The sequence below is a fragment of the Tupaia chinensis genome, unplaced genomic scaffold (assembly GCF_000334495.1).
Source record: "Tupaia chinensis unplaced genomic scaffold, TupChi_1.0 Scaffold000576_1, whole genome shotgun sequence".
Lineage (NCBI taxonomy): Eukaryota > Metazoa > Chordata > Mammalia > Scandentia > Tupaiidae > Tupaia > Tupaia belangeri.
In genome coordinates, this window is record NW_006160090.1 from 639,765 (window position 1) to 661,310 (window position 21,546).

General features: G+C 40.1%; 1 pseudogene; it reads left to right on the plus strand.

The window, feature by feature from the left end:
* Positions 1-4,004: 4,004 nt before the first annotated feature.
* Positions 4,005-21,546, plus strand: part of LOC102475844 (40S ribosomal protein S8-like) — a 25,233-nt pseudogene continuing 7,691 nt past the window's right edge.

Below are 21,546 nucleotides of genomic sequence, written 5' to 3' on the forward strand. Positions count from 1 at the left end.
GTGATTCCTGGCTTCCCTTAACTGTCCATTATTTAAACTCATTTCATCTACTGAGTCTACATTCCCATATCTAAGAAATTGGTATAATAATGTTACCTTCCATGATTACTTCTCTGGGTTATTTTAAAAGTTCTACATAATATTAAAAGGATTTTTAAATAAGGTAACATTATACATTGAAAAAAAGACAGCTTTCAACAAGTTTGTGGTTGTCCCAAGTTTATCACTTTGATTCTTAGTTGTTGGCAATTCTCAAACTAATTCTAAGTTCACAAGACAGCTACACATATGACCCCAAATGATTACATTCATGCCCATATTTTTAAGTCAAATTGAATCAACAAAATGCCTAAGTAACCAAGAAGATTATCTGCTTGACTGACACAGGGTCCTGAAAATATTTTTTTTATATGACATATTGAGTTTAAATAAACTTTTCTTAAACATGTGACTCTAGAAATGGCCAAGAAGCTGCTGCTCTTAAATCAAATTTCGTGATCAAATACTAGGTTTGGATGTGACATTCATGTGACATCTGTAATAGCTGAGGTTACTTAAGGGATCGTAATGCTTTGTGATAGTATTTAAGAAGAAAAACACAAAAATGCAGAGCCACATCAACTTTACAGTGTGAACCACACACATCTAAAATTACCCCCAAAGAACTAGTGCACCGAAACTCTTCCAAAAAGAATGAAGCACACATCCAAAAAAACACTATGGTTGCATGTGAACTGTACATTTCAAACATCATTACTTATTTTCTGAAATAACACATATGTTACTAGTATTAATTTGCCATGTTAATAAAATAGATGTCATATTGCTTTACTCTTCCAAATCAAATCTCAGATCTGGTAATCAACCCCTACACTCCACAGTGGAGAGCAGGAAAGCCAACTTCTGTTCGTATCAGTGAGCTTTTCTCAGTCTTTCTAAGGGGGTAGGGAAGAATATGAGGCACTTGTGACATCAGAGAAGAGCAGCTCTTCTAACCCTGGCCCAGGGCCACCATCGCTGAGGTGTCATCGTCCACGACCATGTAGGACATGTCATGACAACAGACCCTCCTTCCTCTGTGCCAAGTGAGGGCACCCAGATGGCCACCACAAAAGCAGTAGCTCATAATTCACTACTGGAACAAACCTCCCTAGCTCTCATGCCTGCCTCTAGTTAAACCACTTCCTTCCCTCCCACTCCTAGAGATCGTTCTCTTTAAGGACAATCCGATTTCACTGGAAAAACAAACAAACAAACAAACAAACAAACAAACAAAATCATCTTGACTCTGCCACATATGGCTTGTCTCCTGGACAGGGGGTTTGGTATCCTTCCCTGAGCCTTTTCTGAAAACAAGGGTAAAATAGAAATTCATGTTACTATCAGCTCCCTGCCACGTATGCAAGTCACCTAGCCCAATGTCTGGTGTATCAAAGTACCCTCAAACAATCCATTTCATCCACTACCATCGTTTCAGACGATGGTTACATGTTTTTGGCACTGGAAATGAGACTCAGTCTAATGCAGACATGAAGTTGAGGAATGACTGTAACTAAGGTAATACTAAAAATAATTGAAGGTCTATAAAATTCAGTCACCATCAATCAACAGAGGTTGTCCATAGCTTTGGGTCCAAAAGGTCCTCTCCTTTGCTTAGCTGCCCTAACTGCTGATGTGCTGGAGGTTGGGGAGGCTGAGGCAAGGGAGGGGTGGGACAACAGGGAACCTGGGCTCGGGCTATAGCTATTGCCAACCAGAACATGAACACTTCAGTATTTCAGCAATTACAGAGCCATACCAGTGCAAATCAGCTGACCATCGGTGCTGTTTACATAACAAAAATATCACTGAACCTCTGAGATTTGGACAACTGGCTTGCCTTTGAAGAGTGACTAACGTCAATACTCACAGTGCTGAGATAGCCTGTTGGCATGGAAGCTTTTTACCTGAGCCCTAACCAGCTGGACGAGTTCTTAGAGGGTTTTCAGGGAAGAGGAAAAGCATAGATAAAGACAGTAAGGCTAGAGAGGGCAGAGTTTTAACCAAGAGGAACAATTATCAGTGTAATTTCATTATTAACAGGAGGGAGAAACATTACCGGCCTTGCACAAATCAGTGATTAGGCTGGTAATGTTTTTAAAAAAGAATTATTTAACTTTCTTTCTTTGTTTCAATTTGACCAGAGAGGGACAGAGAGAGAGAGAGAGAGATAGAAAGTGAGAAAGCAAGCCACCAGGTCCCAGACTTGAACCATGGTCGGCCATGTGGGAATCTAGCACCCTTAACCACCACGCCACCTGCTGGTCCCTTATGAACTTTTCTAAAAGTCCAAACCGGCCACATGGCTGAGCCACTGGGCTCTATCCTTACCTTAGCACCTGAACCCCAACATGCATGCCCTGCATCCTTGGCCTCGTCACAGCCTTGGCCCTGGGTAAGCTCCCTGTTATTCCTACGTGGGCAGACATGCAAGTTCCTCTCCTCCAATTTCACATCAGAGCAGCTTTCACACACAAAAGCAAATGAGTTTTTCTCGGGAAATTTCATGAACAAGCACCTGCAGATGATCTGGCCTCAAGGAAAGGTGACTCAGGATCTGCCTGCCCCAGAAGGTGCCCACTACTGACCCAGCACAGGGAAGACCACTTTCCCATCAGTGATGAGGCAACTGGCAAGCAGGGATGAAAGAGGAGAAAAGAGCACCTTCACTCCAATCAATGTGGCTGCTGATCAATGTCGTCAGGATTGGGACAACTGGCTTGCCTTTAAAGAGTGACTAGCATCAAATGGGAGTTTAGGTTAGTTATGAAGATGCTGTGGAGTCAATGGAATTGACATTTTGCTGGTTGCAGCCTAGGCATGGCCCCCAAACACACCTCTATTCTTTTTCACCAGCTTAGACTTTGGAAGAATTCTGTGAAACATTACATTGAGTTGGTTGGCAAGCTTAAAAAAAAAATTGTCACATTAAGGCTCAAGACATGCTTTGTAACTGGGTATAATTACTGAGATTTCTGATCAAATCTCTTCCTTTTTTATCGAAAAACCATTCTGAAGCTCAGAGAGGTTGTGATTTGCCCAAAGTCACACAGCTCTTAGGCAACAGAGCCAGGAAGAAAACTGACACCTTTAGTCTAAGTCTAGTATTCTTCTCCTTACACCCACATGGCTTTCTTAGATCTTATGTTAGAAGTGTAGCATCCTTTTAGGGAGCAGAGACAGCCCCGCCCTCCACCAAAATGTCAACGGTGGGGCCTTCCCACCCAAATAAATGCAGAGCCAGTCTAATCCTGGAGCACCAGGAGACAGAGGACAGAGTCCAAAGCTATAGCAGGGCCGCCGTCCTGGACTGCTGGAGGGCAGCACATTCCATTTTAATTTCAACTTCATTTTCCATAGCACTTATGCTCTAAGTACACAAAGAAAAACACCCATAGTTGCCTCGATCTGAAATTTCTGACACGCGTGGAGACATTTGCGAGTCCACTCTCGGATGGAGGGCACAAAGGAGGCCACATTGTGGGCCACAACCAGGGCTTTTGTGTGTGGATTTAGACACCGGCAGACTCAGTCCCTATCGATCGGCCGCGGCTTCCTCCTGCTGTGTCACGTGCCAGCGCCTAGGGGGAGCTCTGGGCGTGCTCGGCGGCCGGGTAGCGCCGCGGCTCCCAGCGAAACCACGGAAATGGCAGGGTTTTTTCTTTTCAATTTACTTCAACATTTTAGGCGAAAAGAGACACAATCCTACAAAGGGCTTAACAAAAGGTGCCCTAATTACCGAGGCAGTGAAATATTTTTAAAACGTGTTATTGAATTACTTCTCCTGCCTCCCTACAAAATCAAATATTAAAAAGAAGTCTGCCCTAAAAGTCAAGTGTATGTTTCGTTCCCTTCTCACGGCATATGGTAAGCTTTAACGATAACGGAGTAACGCTGTCTCCTGATTAAAATGGCTGGCTCCAACAACTCACCTTTATTCCTGCCACAACTTGCCCTGAAACATAATGACCGGCTTTAAATCCATCAAAGTGCAGTGGAGAAGTGCGATTGCAAATACTGGATACCACTTACGTGGAAATCCAGGAAATGGTATCCGCTGTCCAGCCAGCGGACGCTCCCGAGTCCAGTGCAAGTTTAAACGATCCATTCCTCGATTCAAATCATTTACTCAGGGCAGGGATGCCTGGTGACTGGGACTCCCATTCATTTCCAAAATGCTTTCCTGAGGCCTGGGCAGGGCATGCAAGGGTTTCAGGAGTCTTAAGGTGAAGGAAAAGATAGACACTGTCATATCTAAGAAGAAAGGCATCACGATTTTTTAAAAGGGCAGGAAGAAGCCCAAATAATTGAAATGAAGAGCTATTACTGAGTGACTTGCAAATAGGTAGGCTGCCAAATTTTTAAAGTAATTCTCTAGGTATGAGGCAGGGCTGAGAAGTGAGTGTTGTTGCTAATTCGAAAATGCATGTGTTTGTGTGTGTGTGTGTGTGTGTGTGTGTGTATCCATGTGTAGACAGATCCTCCCACATCCACCCCGAGAGGTCAGTTTTGGTGGGTGTGTGTTCTGTATGTGTATGTTTGCATATGTGAACAATTCTATGGAAGATTATCTTGCACACAAAGCAAACGGCCCTGCCCCCATTGTGAAAGAAGCAGATCCCCTGAGATTAGGGAAGAAGGAATTGCTTATGGTCAGCAGAGGCCGGGAGAACAATGGGGACCCCAGCTAAAGGCACAGCAGTAGCCGGCAAGGATGGGTGGGGGACTGACCACATGGCCATTGCAAACTAGATGGCATTGTCAGTGTCACCAGAAGTGACTAAAAAGGGCTCAAATTAGCAATTGTTATGATTAGCAGGTGGTTTAAGAGATATGAGGCCCACGAAGTGACTTGGGCTGGGGGAGGGTGGTGTGGACACCAGAATGCATTTCAGTTTTTCCTATAGCACCAAATAGAAAGACTTAGAAGCTTTTCCTCCTTGAATACAAGAATTGCACATGCATTTAAGGAAAAAAAAATGCAGATGTCTAAGATACAAACTAGATTCCTAGAGAAGCAAATGAAAATACCCAGTTCTTTAAAATAATTTTAAGTTATGGTCTTAAACAATCGGATAAAATTTAGTAAAAGGAGACATTTCAATACTATTAAATTACAGTAGACAGAAAATAATGTACACTGTAGATTTTTTTTAAGCTAGACTTACACAATTTGTCCTACAGACTGCCTATCTAAAAGACATTTTAGACAATTTAGCAACATTTAATACATTATCTTTAGTCATCACAAATGTCATGACATAATTTTCTGGTTTTCTATGCAAAAATGTGTCATGATTTTTCCAACAACCGAACAGCTATTTACTTCCCAGCTTCTCATAGAACTCCTCACAAAATTAATTTCTTCTCCTAGGACACAGTTGGGTATTTTCATATATTGCCTCTCTAACTCGTGTATCTCAGAACCTAAGCAAAGACTTCACAGGTTGCTTTTTTACATTATTCTTTCTTCTAAAACATCTTTTGCAATATTCAGTGGCAAGTGACTTCCTCTGAAGATGCTTCAAGATATCTGCAGAATAGACTGTCGGGAAAGCATGGTGTTTCTGCCTCCTTTCCTGAAACTGTCCTCAGATGCAAACCTGGGTTCACGTTCAGACCAGGTTTTGGCCGAATGGCCAGGATTCTTTTCTTTCATAGTGGCCGATAGCCATAAGGCAATTACCTGACTAGTAGAGACTGAAAATTGAATCAGGGGCATCAACTCCTTTTCTCTGGGCCACCTCTCTGTAGGAGTGCAGCTCAAATATGACACTCACTTGGTAGTGCTGGACAAAGACCTCCATTCTCTCCCAAGGCATTCTGATACCTGCCTGCGGAGGAACTGGAGAATTGATTTGTGCAAGGCTGCTCTGGTGTGCAAGGCCATACAACTTCATGGGACAAAACCAAAAACAGAACAGGAAACTACTCAAGCTAGGGGACATAGGACTTAGAATCACAGATTAGCCTCTTTTCATTTTGGTAGATGTGATTGTGAAGTTTGGTAGATTTTATTGCATTAAAATGTAAGTTGCAGAGCCAGCAGGTGGTTGGTGATTAAGCCACTGGACTCCCACACGGCCAACCCTGGTTCGAGTCCTGGATCTGGCAGCTTGCTTTCTTACTTTCTCTCTCTCTTTCTTTCTCTCTCTGGTGTGTGCACATGCACTATAGAAAATTGAAAAATAATAATGGTGATAAATAAAAATTAAATAATTTTTTTAAAAAGTGTGAGTGGCATCCCAAGTCAGGTAAAGTGAGGAATGAGGCAATTACCTGGCAAAATTAGGGTATGAAAAAATCATACCATGTAGGATATTAATAAAGTTTTTGTTTTCAAAACCTAAACGTATCAGCCAACTTGTTATGACTTTCTCCTATTTGGTTCAAAGAAAATTTGACAGGTATAATCCTATCTTTGGACTCAAATGATTCAGATATAGAGCTTACCAAGTGACATCTCAGTAATTTAATGCCTGTAATTTGGGACCCTTTCCTAGGTGTCTGAAGAAAAATTCCTATTCCATATGTACCACAATTTTATGCAGATACCCCAAGACTGAAATATCTCATGTTTAGATTTATAAATATGTGATAAATAAAATAAAATAAAATGCTTTAAATAAACTAAAAGCCGATATATTTGTTTTTACAAACCTCAATGGAGGTTGTTCATAGCTCTACCTCATGTACTATTCCATCTAAGAATCTAGCACATATATGATTAATTTCAGGGGGAAGTTTAGGTAATTTATATTGTTTCTAGTTTCGAGAGATTTTTGCTATAGGGTGCATATGCTCACTGGAGGAAGAGAGACAGAGAGACAGAAAATGAAACATAATCCTCGAGGGGGGATGGCCATGCTGCAATCCCTTCTCCTCCATTCTCCTCTCAGGATTTTAGGCACACATGTACATGCGCCAAGCATGAGTTTCAAGCCTTCGGGTCCAGGACTCAAACTACAATTGACCATGTGGGAATCCAGCACTTTAACCACTATGCCACCTGCTGGCCCCTATATTGTTTTCATAAAATCTATGCAGCAGCTTGCCTTTTCCACACAGCTATACTAGTTGATCCAAATTCAATGAGGAATGACTTGGTTTTCTCCTGAATGACTCTCTTCAATCATGGCTTAAGAAAACTTAGATATGAAAAGAGCTACAGCCCTGGACCCACCCTGAATCTTCTTCTCAACAGTGAAGTGGGGCCTACCATATTGCACAGAACCAATGAGCTCCCGGTGCTGCCATACCAAGAGGGATTTTTGTCCTCTTGCTTGCTTACTGGAGAAATTTTGGGCACACAAACCTGGCCTGTGATGTGTCTGGCATAGCCTCCAGTATTTGTTCACAACTTCTGTTGTGTAGATTCCTATCCAAATGGACAAACCTCAAAAAGCCTTTTAAAACATGAAATAAAAGGTTGCTCGTATCCTGCAGGAAACTATACCATTCAGCCGCAATTGGAACCATTTTCCAGCAAAGTTGAGACATTTGTACCTCACCTGACTGAATAGAAATTAACTCTCAGTCACGACACTAAACTCTCTACAATCCACTCATCCTGCTGCACTTGACCATGTTTGTTTTGGTATGTTATTCACATACTGTTGCTACGCACTTACTACTTACGCTGTTGCAGGCAGGCAACCAAGAAAGACCCAATTGTTTGTCCTTTTCATTAGCACTGTGTTGGTAAGATGAATGTGACATGGGTTTCAGATAAGCAGAGTCTCTCTCGTTACTGCAATAAAGAGAGACGTTGCCTTTGATTGGAAGACTGAAGTTGTCAAAGTAAATAAAAAGTATTCTGCTAGGGAAGGTTGAAATGCCTGGCTATTTTGTTGTGGGTTTTAATGCACTGATGTTAGAAACAGATGCAAGCATGAGGGCTTCTTTCCAAAGATGTGCCTGAAGTTTGGGTTCACAGTATAGTTTGCACAGTATAGTTACAGATTTCAAATAGCCTGTGTCCGGGAGTTATCTTGGCATGTTTTGTTTTTAGCATCTAAGAAACTTAAATAAAAATGTGCTTGCTTAAAGAAAGAACAAACTTTCTGGATTATATATGTCTATCACATGTCAGTATATATTACTTTCATAATGATAGCTTTAAATAATAATAGCATGTCATCCAAAAATGAAACAAATAAATGTATTGAGAAGGATGATATGGCTATTATGCTTGTCAGTCACCCAAGTCCAACATTCAGGGCTAAGGATAATTACCAGGGCTTGATTTTGTTGAAATATTTGATCACTGCCACAGAAATGGATCAGTACCATGGACAGAGAAGGAAGACTCTAGGTAAGAAATTAAATGGTATGTCCACTGGACACAGGAAGGGCAACAGCAGAAGTTCACAGGTAAGAAGCCCCATGGAAAAAAAGGTCTGATTTCCCAGCTTTAATTGCTTATTTGGTTATGGACTTCAGCTTTTATTAAAATTGTAAGTCTATGAAGGTTTGTTGTATTGCGTTCTTAACTGAAAAAATGAAAAACATCGCAAATTTATAAGTAATTTTAATCATGGCAAAACTTTTATTTACACATGTAGCCTTTAGACTATTGCTAGTGGCAATAAAGTAATTTATGAACTTGCCAAGGAATGCTTCCTGCTGTTCATTTTAGTTGGTTCTTGGCCTTTATACACATAACACGGCCATATACATATGTTAATGATTTTTTTAAAGTTAATGAGTGTGTGTACCTGCAGGAGAGAGGGAGAAAGAGAGAAAGCAGCCCCCAGTGAAAATTGGTCATGACATAATCATTTTTTCTCAAATTCTTCATCCAGTCAGGATCCCAAGCAAGTGTCCACACACCTGGCATGTTTTTCAAGCTGCTGGGGCTGGGACTTCAACCCTGGTCAGCCATGTGGGATCAGCTGATTCTGCACAGTGGTTAACCACTATGCTATTGGTCCAGCCCCTGTTAATAATGGTCTAGTTGATTGTTTTGCTTTGTTTTGTTTTAAAATTGTCAGAGGGAGTGTGTACTCACAGGAGAAAGATGGAGGTGGGGTAGAGTGAGAAATTATCCCGTAGGGGGCATGGTCACACCACAACCCCTTCTCTTTCATTTTTTCCCTTTCAGGGTTCTAGGCATGTGCACATGTGCACCAAGCATGTTTTTCAAGCTGTTGACTCTAGGACTTTAATCATGCATTCAGCCATGTAGGATTCAGCTGCCTTAACACAATGCCATAGCCTGGCTCATAATATTCTTAAGGATCAATTTATTTAAGAAAAACCTATATGTACTTGCTCTCTACACATGAAGACAATGAACTAGCTGTCATTCTGAGAAATTAATAATGAAATAATCTGAACAGATTTGTGGAAATTCAAAAATGTTACACTTCAGATATAAAACAACAAAATTAATTCACACTTTAACTGAGTAAATATCATTAGACTCCTACACCTAATTTACCAAACACTGGGAGTCTCAGCGTGAATTAAATATGGATACTGCTTCCAAAGAACTCAAAATCCAGTGAAAAAGTCAATGTGGAAAGGAAAGAAACGAGCATACATTGAATACAAGGGATTTGCCAAGACCAAGCTATGAACTTTACATGTATTACATCATTCTCATTGACATTGTTCTGACCACTTTTAAATATAAGGAAAGTAAAGTTCAACAAAGTAAGAGCTGTTTCCAGGTCACTCAGCTAATGAGTTGTAGGAACCAAATTCAGGCCCGGGCCTTTCTGATTCCAAAGCCCACCTTCTCATTTCCCTTCTCAAGGCTACCCCAGAAAGAGAGGTGACAATTCTGAAAGGTGCAATGCAGGAAGGCTTCACAAGACAGGTAGCATTTCAGATCACATTATATTGCCCATCATTTATAGACAATGCCCAGTAATGCTTCTTTCTTGTGATACTTCATCTTTACTACATGTCAAGGACCCCATGTTTATAGTTGTTGTTTCTTTGTTTTGCTAAAGAAAGGAATTTGTAACAAGTAGAATCCGAAATATGACATAATCTTCAGGTCTTTTATATTTACATTTTCGGCAACAATTCCAATAGTTTGCCCCTACTAATCATGTTAGCACAAGCATTGTAATGAGTCTGAATTTCCAATAGCATAGGAAACTGATGACAGAAAGTGGCCTAGAGCTATGGAGTCACCTAATGACAGCAGCTTTAATTTAAAATATGTTGTGGGAAAAAAAAAAATATGTTGTGGGTAATAGACCAAGTGGATAATCCACTTGTGGATAATTGAGAGTATATCTGTACCCACATTTTAAGATCTAGGTATTTCATAGAGGTCCTATAACATAACATGTCATAAAACAACTTGTTCCCAATGCACTAGTATCCATTAAAATCAATAGGGTTTTGCAAGCCATGCATATGATAGATAGTATGAAATGTAATTAGTATTGGAAAATTGCTATAAAATCTCAAGCTCTTTGTACTTAAATGACCAAGATGGTCTCCACTGGGGCTCCTTTTTAAAACGCAACCTAGTGAATAGAAGCTAAAGGATTAAATAATAGGTGTTATGCTGGTTTTTAAGCAAATGAAGCCTTTTGTTTCTGTGCATAGGGGGAAAAAATGTATCGTTACCACAAAACACTACTGTTGATAGCACTTTCTGAAATGAGGTGAAATGCAGGATTTAACAGCCCTTGGGCTGAAATGTTTGTATCTTATATCTGACCTGCTGGGAATAAATTATCTGAGGCTGACATCCCTTAGGCTAAGGGTTTATAATGGAAAATACCCCCCCCCAAAAAAGCCTTAACTATGAAGTAATAACACCAGCCACCATAATTTAGGTTCTCTGTTCTAAGCAGAGACATTCACAACGAGGCACGCAAACACACATACTGGCTCCGAAAGATGCTGAGAGAGCGAGAGAAAGAGAAGAAATGTACTTTTCCTTTCTTTCTTTTTAACCTTATCTGTGCATTCCTGGGTCACACAAGCATTGTGCTGACTCTGGATGAAAACACCCCTTTGATGGAGGATACATGCTGAAAGGGAGAATTCTGAATTATGTTCTCTAAATTATCCGAGGCTTGGAGAGCAAGTATTGATTTTAAAAATGACTGAGCCAGGCCTCGCACTGCAGAGTCCCCTCTCTCCCTCCTTCCCTCCCTGCCTTCGCCCCAAAGCACAACAAGAGATCTTGGACGCTGGGACCACAAGGCCCTGGGCTGGCATTGTTTCAAAAAAATCACAAAGTCATCCATCAACCCGAGAGTCATTGGAGTAAGTACACGGTAGCTAAAGATGCCTGTTATCTGCTCCTAGGCTCCAACTCAATGAGCTGCAAGGAGAATTCGAATGATATTGGACCGATTAACTAATGCACTTGGGGAACCATGAACTGTTAAGGTGTTTATTTTGCTGCCTCATATAAAGAATGAGAAGTTCATCTGCATAGTTAAGCATTCTTTTTGCTCCAACTCTAAATAACTGAGAAGCACCCGGGATGCAGGCCTCTTTTAAAGAGGCAAATTGAGACTCAGAATCTGTTCTGTAATTGCTTGCCACACTTTGCAAACAATTTAGGCCCAGGGTGAACTGTCCTGCTGTTACCGGCGATTGTGTTCCTGCAAGTGTGGGTGCACAGGTTCCCCCGCTCGTGTGTGGTTCCTCGGATCTGTTACTGCACGTTCATTTTATGGGGGAAACGAAGACTAAAATTATTAGTGTCTATGCACTGAGAACATCACTTAGTTTTATTTAGTCGTTAGTGGGGAGGAACATCCGGAGCACATCACATATTAAGTCAAATAACACTAGGCTTCTATTTTATACCCTGAGGGTATATTCTGTGAGTCAGAGATGCTCATTTTTATGTGGCTACATTATTTGAAGACACATACAATTCCCAGTCTCCTCTCTTTATACATTTTAAACAAAGTGCAGTTGTTTAAATTAGCAAGTAAGTTTCATACCTAGTACATGACTGAAGAGACACTCATTTTAGAATACACCACCCTCGCAGGGCTTCTTAACTCAGAGCTATTGGCATTTGAGGCTGGATAAATCTTTGTTGTGAAACCATGCTGTGCATTGCTAAATGTTAAGCGACCTCTCTGGCCTTTACGAGAGGCCAGTAACACTCCCTCACCAAACTGTGACAACCAAAAAAATGTCTAGACATTACTAGCTGTCTCCTATGTAGCAAAACTGCCCCCCAGTTGAGAACCACTGATTAAGAAAAGTCCTTTTATGTTTCCTTTAAGTTTTTGAGGAATATATTTGCCTATTTTCTGAATGAATGTTACAAAAGTACATGGCCTTCATGTTTCTGGAGGCCAGTGAGGGCCTCTGACCTTGCTGTCTAGAACCACCACCACAGCTCACAGGAAGGCCCAGGAGCTGCCAGGCTTTTTTCACATCATGCTCAATTCCATGCTCTAATCTAACAAAAGCTTTATTTCATCTCAAAATGAATTGTTCTAGGAGATTTATAGTATTTTCCTTAAAATTTGCAGTAAGAAAAGTTGCAGAGGCTCATTCTGGTCCATCTTTTCTACGGTAATTTTTTTTTTTAATGTTCCCATTCTTTGGCTTGGTATAGCTAAAAGCATTGTACTAGAATTTCTCTCATAGAAACTCTTTTATTTATTTTTTCCATGGTCTTTGAAGGATATGCAATTGAGTGATGGCAATGATTTCATTACCAATTCCTCCCGAAAAAGGGCAATTTTACTAGGTCAAGGTTGAAACACCAAGTCATGGGATAAAAAGAAACCTAATCTACCTCTAAATCACTCTGCAACTTAAGAGTTATTATGCTGGAGGCAGGCTCACATGCAACCAAAGTCAACTCTACAGCTGGCACTTAGCCAATGAGTTCGGACAGTAGATTTAGCCAAATAGACAATTCACTACCCCCTGTCTTTTGCCAAAGTGGCTGGGGGTTATTTGAGTGAATTAGGCTAGAAAATATTTTAAGATGTTATAAATTCACTTACTTAGAAGGGACATTCAACTTGGGCAATATTTTATATAAAACTCCTATTTCTATTTAATACTCATATCTTACTTCAGTACTTCCTGTGATGTAAGATGTAGACATAGCAGATTTCCACAACAAAATTATTTGGGAAAAATTTCTTTAAACACAATGAAATAAGCCAATGAAATAAGCCGCACTTTTTTAGGACATGTGTGCTTGCCAGAGAAACAGAGAGAGAAAGAGAGTGAGAAACCATCCCCCAGGGGATTGGCCATGTCACAATCCCTTCTCCTTCATTCTCCTCTTAGGATTTTGGGTACTCACATACATGTACCTGGCATGAGTTTCAAGCCTCTGGGTCCAGGTCTTGAACCACGGTTAGTCATGTGGGAGTCCAGTGCTTTAACCAAATGTCTGGTATTACTTTGTAAGATCAAAGCCTAATTCCTCTGGACCACCTTAAGCCTGGGTTTTGATTGCCTCACTCCTGAGTGTGAAGAGAATGCGGTCCTCCTGTTAAGGGCTTGCAGACAGTGATCCACTGCGATACTGCTCTGGGGAGTAGGTAGTAAGAACAGGAGGAATGGTGATGCCTGAGAATTCAAGGTTATCATCACATGACCTGGATTCCAGTCTCTGCTCTACCACATACTAATTCCACAATCTTAAGGAGATCTTTGTGCCTCAGTTTCCTCATTAGCAAAGTAGGCACAATTACCCCTGATTGACATTTTATGGCTTAGTGCAAATTTCAGATGGGAACATGAATATCAATAGACCTTACTAAATGCACTGTTATAAAAAGCTAGCTAAAATAGACCATAGGACTAGCACTGTCACCTAATCACTAGGAGAAATCCCATATTACTGACCATAGTTTGAATCCCACCCCTGTGGCTTGAAAATCACATCAGGCACATGTGTGTATGTGACCAAAACCCTAGAGGAGAAGGGAGTGCTGTGTGACCACTCCCTATTGGGGGTTGCTTTCGCCTCCCATTGGTGGTTGTTTTCCTCCCCCCCCCCCCTCTCTCTCTCTCTCTGGCAAGTACATGTGCCCTCTGGCAATTTTTTTTTTAATTATACTTGAAAATGGTTAAGATAGTAGATTTTAAATGTTCTCACCAAAAATGATACATAGGAAAGGTAATAGATATGTTAATTAGCTTGATTAGTCATTCCACAATGAATACTTATATCAAAACATCATGCTGGGACCAACAGTTAGCATAATGGCTATGTCGCTGGACTCCCATGTAGTTGACCGTGGTTTGCGTCCCGGACACGGTGGCTTAAAACTCACGCTGGGCGCATGTGCGTGCGTGCCCAAGATCCCGAGAGGAGAATGGAGGAGAAGGGATTGCGGTGTGGCCATCCCCCCTGGGGGGTGATTTCTCACTTTCTGTCTCCCTGTTTCTCTCTGTCTGTCTGGCAAGCGCACGTGCCCTATAGCAAAAAAAAAAAAAACCTTTAAAAAAAAATCATGCTGTACACCTTAAGTATATATAATTTTATCTACTAGAAAATAAATAAATAAAAATATGAAAATGCTAGTTTGCTTTTGTTATTGTTATAATTACATAGAAGGTAGCATTAAAACCTCTGATACATCATGCTTTTGGTTTCAAGAAATAAAAACCCAACTTAAAGTAACAGGCCAGTTGGTGGTATGGTGGTTAAAGAGGCTGGACCCACATGGCCTAGCAACTTCAAAAACACACTAGGTGTAGGTGCATGCATTCCTAAAATCCAAAAGGAAGAAATGGAAGAGAAAGAATTGCAGCATGATCATTACCTATGGGGAGTACTTTCCCATTTTCCCCCTCTCTGTCTGTCTGTCTCTGGTTAGTGCACATGCCTCTAGCAAATTAAAAAAAAAAAAAAAAAAAAAAAACCAGAAGAATTTGGCTTTTATTCAAATACATAATCCTCCCCTGAAGCGATAAGGCCAAGAATCTTCTGGCTCATTCTTGGAAGTATAGTTCCAGTATAAAAGAAATAATTGAGAATAAAAAATCTAAGTTTGGAGCCAGCAGGTAGTATAGCAGTTAAGGTGCTGAACTCCCACATTATCGATTACAGTTTGAATATCGGATCCAACCACTTGAAACTCACACCAGGCACATGTGCATACATGTCCAAATTCCCCAGAGGAGAATGGAGGAGAAGTGATTGCAGTGTGACCATCCTCCCAGGGCATGATTTCTTATTTTCTATCTCTCTGTCTCTCTTTGTCTCTCTAGAAAGCTCATGTGCCCCATAGCAAAAATTTCTAAAACCAAAACAAAACCAAAAAAAGACCAAAAAAAACCCCACTAAGTTTAATATAGCATATCAAGTATTAGTCTACTGTACCTCTATTGTTAAGAATATGTACATTGACTTATTTATTCAGTAAGTACTTTCAAAACAAGCATCTGAAGTCATGCAATATAAAAGCATAGGTGCAACGACAAAATGATTATTTGAGGTCAAAGGAGAAACCGAGGACCATGAACCATGATCTAATACTCAGAAGCAAAACAGTTTGACATCATCATCATCATCATCACCGCCTTCCCAGTGCTTAAAATGTGATGGACTCTGTGCTCAGAGGCTTGTACTTTAAATTCATTCCTGAACAAAATATTAATTATATTCTTACAACCACCCGAGGATAATTATTACTACCCCCACTTTACCTAAAAGCATTGAGCTTCAGAGAAGCTTAATAGCTTATAGATTCTCCCAATGAAGGGCCAGCAAGTGATGTGGTGGTTAAGGCAGCTGAATCCCACATGGTTGACTGCCAGGTGAGAGCTCCAAACCTGGGGGCTCTCAGAATCTTGGGCACATAAGCACATGTGCCCAGCATGAGTTTTAAGCCACTGGTCCAGGACTCGAATTGTGGTAGACTGCATGAGTCTATCGACGTAACCATTACACCATCTGTTGATCCCAACAATCAATATTTAAAGACATCAGTTTTGGATGGAGGCATGGACGACTAAATGAGTCATCTCAGTATCAGATCCAAGGGCTCCATCTACCAAGGCCCTTTCCATCTGCCTGGCATGACAGGGTTCAGGAGTGTTGGGTCTCTGGTCCTCACTCAGGTGCCAAGGGTCATAGGTGCCACCCTTAGGAAGAGCGGATCACACTGTCCTATGTTATGGCACCAGGTCAGGGCATCAGAGCACGAGATCTCTCAGCAGTCTGAGTGGCCATCTTCCACGGGAAAGGCATGCAGTTTGCTTTACGTTAATCTCATCGTAAGTCCTATGTTGGGATATAGTGCTGAATTCCAGTGAATGAGTTGTGAATTACTTTGTGAATTTGGACTGTGAAGGCAGCCAAAAGCTGATAATTCTTGCCTATTAAGTGGATTTATCACATGTTCAATTGTGTAATTACTTTCTTAAAAAATCCATTTTCCCCATTTTATTGTCCTGAAGATACAAAGGGGACATTTTGGGTAAAGAAATTATTAGCTAGGAGAGGAAATAACAACTGTTCTTGTGGAGTTGAGCTTTTATGTCTGTTAAGTGCTTCAAAATAAGGATCAGTAACTGGAGGCTGCTAAGTCCCTGCTCTTCACTTAGAGCAAAATAGTGCTGGTCTTAGGAGGAGGTGGCTAAACAGATGACATTTTTGTAGGGACAGGGAGAAAGCCCTTGGAGTCAAATACCTGTCACAGAGTCTGAAATTCCACCCTTTGCAAAACACTCCTTTAGGCTTGCTTTAGAAATTTTGGGGATAAATTTAGGATCCTCAACATCCCATCCAATTAAATTACCAATAATGCAGGGGATGGGATTAACACCTGGATCCTGTCTGCAGTTACTACTGAAAAAACTGAAACATTGAGAAGAGCAAGGACATAGCAAGGGAAAAGCACATTGAATGGGCAGGAAGAAAGTAATACCGCATAAATGACACCCGCAGCACGTAGTTCATGCAGTCCACTTTCCATACGTGAAGAAAATGTAGGTCATAAAGTAGTACTCCTGGAAGTTTGTTCCCGGGCAATAATTGCCCATGTTGTCCTCAGTTACAAGAGCCCAAAGCCAAGAAAGTGTGAGATACCCTAGACTAAACAAATTCAATGGGTTTCCATCCTCAGGGCTCATTAGTATTGATACAAGTTGTGAATCCTATGGCGGAGGGTCAGCAAGAATGGCTAGGGCCCAGAGAGCCGTATGTGTGCTACACAGACCCTAAGACTAGCTGCTCTAGAAATGCTTCTCGCAGAGAAGGGACTTGGCTTCTAATTTTATGACAGACATCAAATTAGAACCCACTTTTCTGACTCCTAGTCTAAATATTTCTCTAGTCTGTGATGCACCAGTCCCATTGTTTTCCTTTAGATAAGTTCAGGGCTCAGAAAAAGGAGAGCTCAGGGCTTCAGAGACTGGTACAGAGCACCCTGCACAGAACAAACCCCCAGCTGTGTGAGCAAGAATGCACTCGTTGAACTGTAACAATGGTTGCTCACTCCCTCCATCTGTGATGTGATATGGTGTAGATGTCACGGGGTGGTTTCCCTCCTCCATTATCCCACCTCAACCATTCCCAGTGGTCTACAGTAGACAAGAATAACACACACAGGAAAAATAGGAAATGGGGAAATTCAGACTGGCTGTTCTCCCTGAAGCACATCGAGGACCCCCTAACTCACCCAAAAGAGCATAGGCTGACCCCTATGTCCTTGTGCTCTTCACAGGAGAGTATGACCATTCAAATGAGCGAACAGACGAGGATAAAAATCAGTCAAATGGTGAACATTGTGAGAATCTAAGAAGCATGAGAAATAAGAAAGACAACACGTTGGTAGATTCACTTGTATTAGAAAAAGCAAAATTGATAAAACAGAATAAGAGGTTAAAATATACATTGTAAATTATGTCAAAGAGATTAGGAAGGCTATCAGAAATATGAAGCAAAAACACTGGTTTGAACTTTGTTATAAATACATATTTTGCTTAAAGAGTTCAATGTATGGGTTGGTAGACTAACTCAAACCAGCAAAATAAAATACAGTGGATCCACTGAACGATAGAAAGTGGATGTGCATGGGGATGTCAAAAAATAAAAACAAACTGAAACAAAAAGAAAGCATAGCAGATAGAAAACATGAAGCTACATGCCCCCAAATGTTTAAATATGTTATTATAAATAAAAGTGACTTGTATTTACCCAGTCAAGGTTCAATTTTTAAAAGGTATGCTGTCTATAAAAGGCATTTCAAAACATATATCATGAAGAAAGTTGAAAATGAAGTGAATCTATTAAGCAAATAGAAACCAAAAGTCAAAATGCTTATTTTTGATGTCAGCCAAAATAGATTTGTTATAAAAAATTTTAAAAAATAGCATAAAGAACAAAGATGATAATTATATCACAGTAAAGGAATACTATAACAAGAATGTATAACAATCATAAGTAAATATACACCTGTCTCAGTCCGTTTGGCTACAATAACAAATGCTACAGGTTAGGTGGCTTTTTTTTTTTTTTTTTTTTTTTTTTTTTGGAGAGGTTTTTGCTATACGGTGCGTGCGCTCACCAGACAGACAAAGAGAGACAGAGAGACAGAAAATGAGAAATCACCCCCCAGGGGCAATGGCCACACCACAATCCCTTCTCTATTTTCCTCTTGGGATCTTGGGTACACACACACACAGGCCCAGTGTGAGTTAAAGTCACCAGGTCCGGGACTCGAACTGCACTTAACTACATGGGAATCCAGCGACATAGCCATTATGCTAACTGCTGGTCCCCAGGTTAGGTGACCTTTAAGTAACAGTAATATTTTTTTCCCTCACAGCTCTAGAAACTGAGAAGCTAATGATCAAGTCAATGGCCTATTCGGTGTCTGGTGAGGAACAGCATCGTGGCTCATAGTTTCCTTTTTTGCTATGTCCAAACATGGTGGAAAGGGCAGGGGACCTCTCTCAGTGTCTTTATTAAATACACTAATCCTATATGTGAAGACTTTGTCTTCATTACCTGCTAAAGCCCCCACCTTAGAGGTTAGAATCTCAACATGTGAACTGGGGGAGACACAAACATTCAGTCTATAATAGCACTCAATAATATAGCCTCAAAATTGATAAAATAACAACCAATAAAATCACAGGAGAAATTCCTATCAATCCCCTCTCAGGAATTGATAGATTCAAGATTAATAAAATGATAAATAAGTTTGATCTAAATAGATAAGCTTTATAGCCAACAAGCATTTCATTAAAAACATACATACAAATTCGCAGAAACTCATCACGTAGTAAGTCACAAAGAAACCCTAAATAAATTCTGAAAATGGGCATTTACATACAACAGATTATTTGCCCTCTATGCAATAAAATAAAGCATTATTTGAAATCATTATAAAAGTGTTATACATCTAGAAATATAAGTAAAATATATTCTTAGTCTATAAAAAGAAAATCACGAGAGACATCATGAAGTACATAAAAACATTAAATGCAAAAGTGAAAAAAAAAACAAAAAAGAAATGCCAAAATATATGCTTGCTGTTGCGGCAATACCATTAGGAAGATTTAAGAGTCTTTTTTGTATTTACATGGAAAACTGAAAGGAATAGAAGTATATGGAATCATTTAACTTAAAAATCTAAAAAAGAAAAAAGCAACAAAAGAATAAACTCAGAAAAAACATGAAAATGAGAATAGTAAAATCAGGCTAAAAACAAACAAAAAAATGAGAACAACAAAATAGTATAATTAGCAAATTCCTAAAAATAGTTAGTTAAAAAAGACTAAACACAATGCTGGCAAGATTGACATAGGACAGAGATACAGAGACAGAGAGAAATGCAAAAAAAAATCAGAAATGTAAAAAGAAGAATACTATTAGCAAAGGCATGCTAGAAAATTTGAAAACCTGAATAAAATGGACAGGACTATATAAAATTATAAAATATCAACATTAGAACAGGAAGACATGAAATACATGGAATGGCCAATAACCTGAAATCAGCCATTGAAATCTTCTCTCTACTAAAACAGCCTAATAGATGATTTTATAACCATGTGGCAGCAAAGAAAATCATATTTGCCTTATACAAGTTTTTTACAGAAAGTAGAATAAGGAAGTTAACTAAGTCATTTTATGACGCTAACAATGCCTTTATGCTATAACTAAGAAAGCACTTATAAAAAGGAAAAAGTATAGGTCAGTTTTACTTACACAAATAGATGCCAAAACTTAAATAGAACATTAATTAAATAAACCAACAGTGCATTACTTGTGACATGTCACAATTAAATGTAACTTGTGTCTTCTGAGTTCATTATCAACCAATCTATCCATTTACTACATAGCATAATCACAATAAAAATTTCAAAAGTAAAATATATGAAGAAAGGACATTTTTTTTAAGTATCTGAAATTCACATAGAAAAATAGAGATCTTTGGGGCCAGCAGGTGGCGTGGTGGTTAAGGTACTGGACTCCCACATGGCCTACCACCATTCAAGTCCCAGAACCAGCAACTTGAATCTTGTGCCGGGTGTGTGTGCATGTATGCCCAAACTCCTCAAAGAAGAATGGAGAAGGGATTGCAGAGTTGCCATCCTCCCTAGGGGGTGATTTCTCACTTTACCTTTCTCTCTATGTCTCTGTCTCTCTCAAGTGAGTGCATGCACCTTATGGCAAAAACCTAAAAAAAAAAAAACTTTCAACTAGCTAAAGGAGACTATCATCCTACCAGATATTGCTAGTGCTATGTCAGAGCAGTACTGTTGCAAGAAGATAGATTGTCATAAGAGAGAGGAGAGCTTGGAAACAACAGTTTTTGTAGGAACACTTGCTGGATGCTCAAAATGGCTTCAAAAATCAGTGGGGAACAAATAGGATATTTAGTAAACAGAATTGGAATGACTGGCTTACCTTGTAGAAAATATAGTTTGGCTTGGTGCTTTAATGTTTACACAAAAGTAAATTCTATATACAGTCAAGACCTAAATGATAAATGCAAAATAGTTAAGCTAGTAGAAAAAATACAGGAAAATATCCAACAAAACAAAAAACATAGCCAGGAAGGGGAGAACTGCTGGTCTGACTGAAGTTAAGAATTTTTTTTTTTTTTTGAGAGGTTTTTGCTACAGGGTGCATGCATTAGCCAGACAGACAGAGAGAAACAGAGAGACAGAAAGCGAGAAATCACCCCCCAGGGGGGATGGCCACGCCGCAATCCCTTCTCCTCCATTCTCCTCTCGGGATCTTGGGCACACACACACACACACACACACACACACCTGGTGTGAGTTTAAGCCACCGGGTCCAGGACTCGAACCGCGGTCGGCTACATGGGAGTCCAGCAACATAGCCATTACGCTAACTGCTGGCCCCTGAAGTTAAGAATTTTTGACCACGCTGTAGCTAATATTTAACAGATGACTAACAAAAGAATCTTACAATTTTGGGCCAGCAGATACCATAGCAGTACATTGCTGGACTGCCACATGGCCAACAGTGGTTCGAGTCCCAGATCTGGTGGCTTAAAACACACCCTCTAGGTGTGTGTGTGTGTGTGTGTGTGTGTGTGTGTGGGTGTCCCCCAG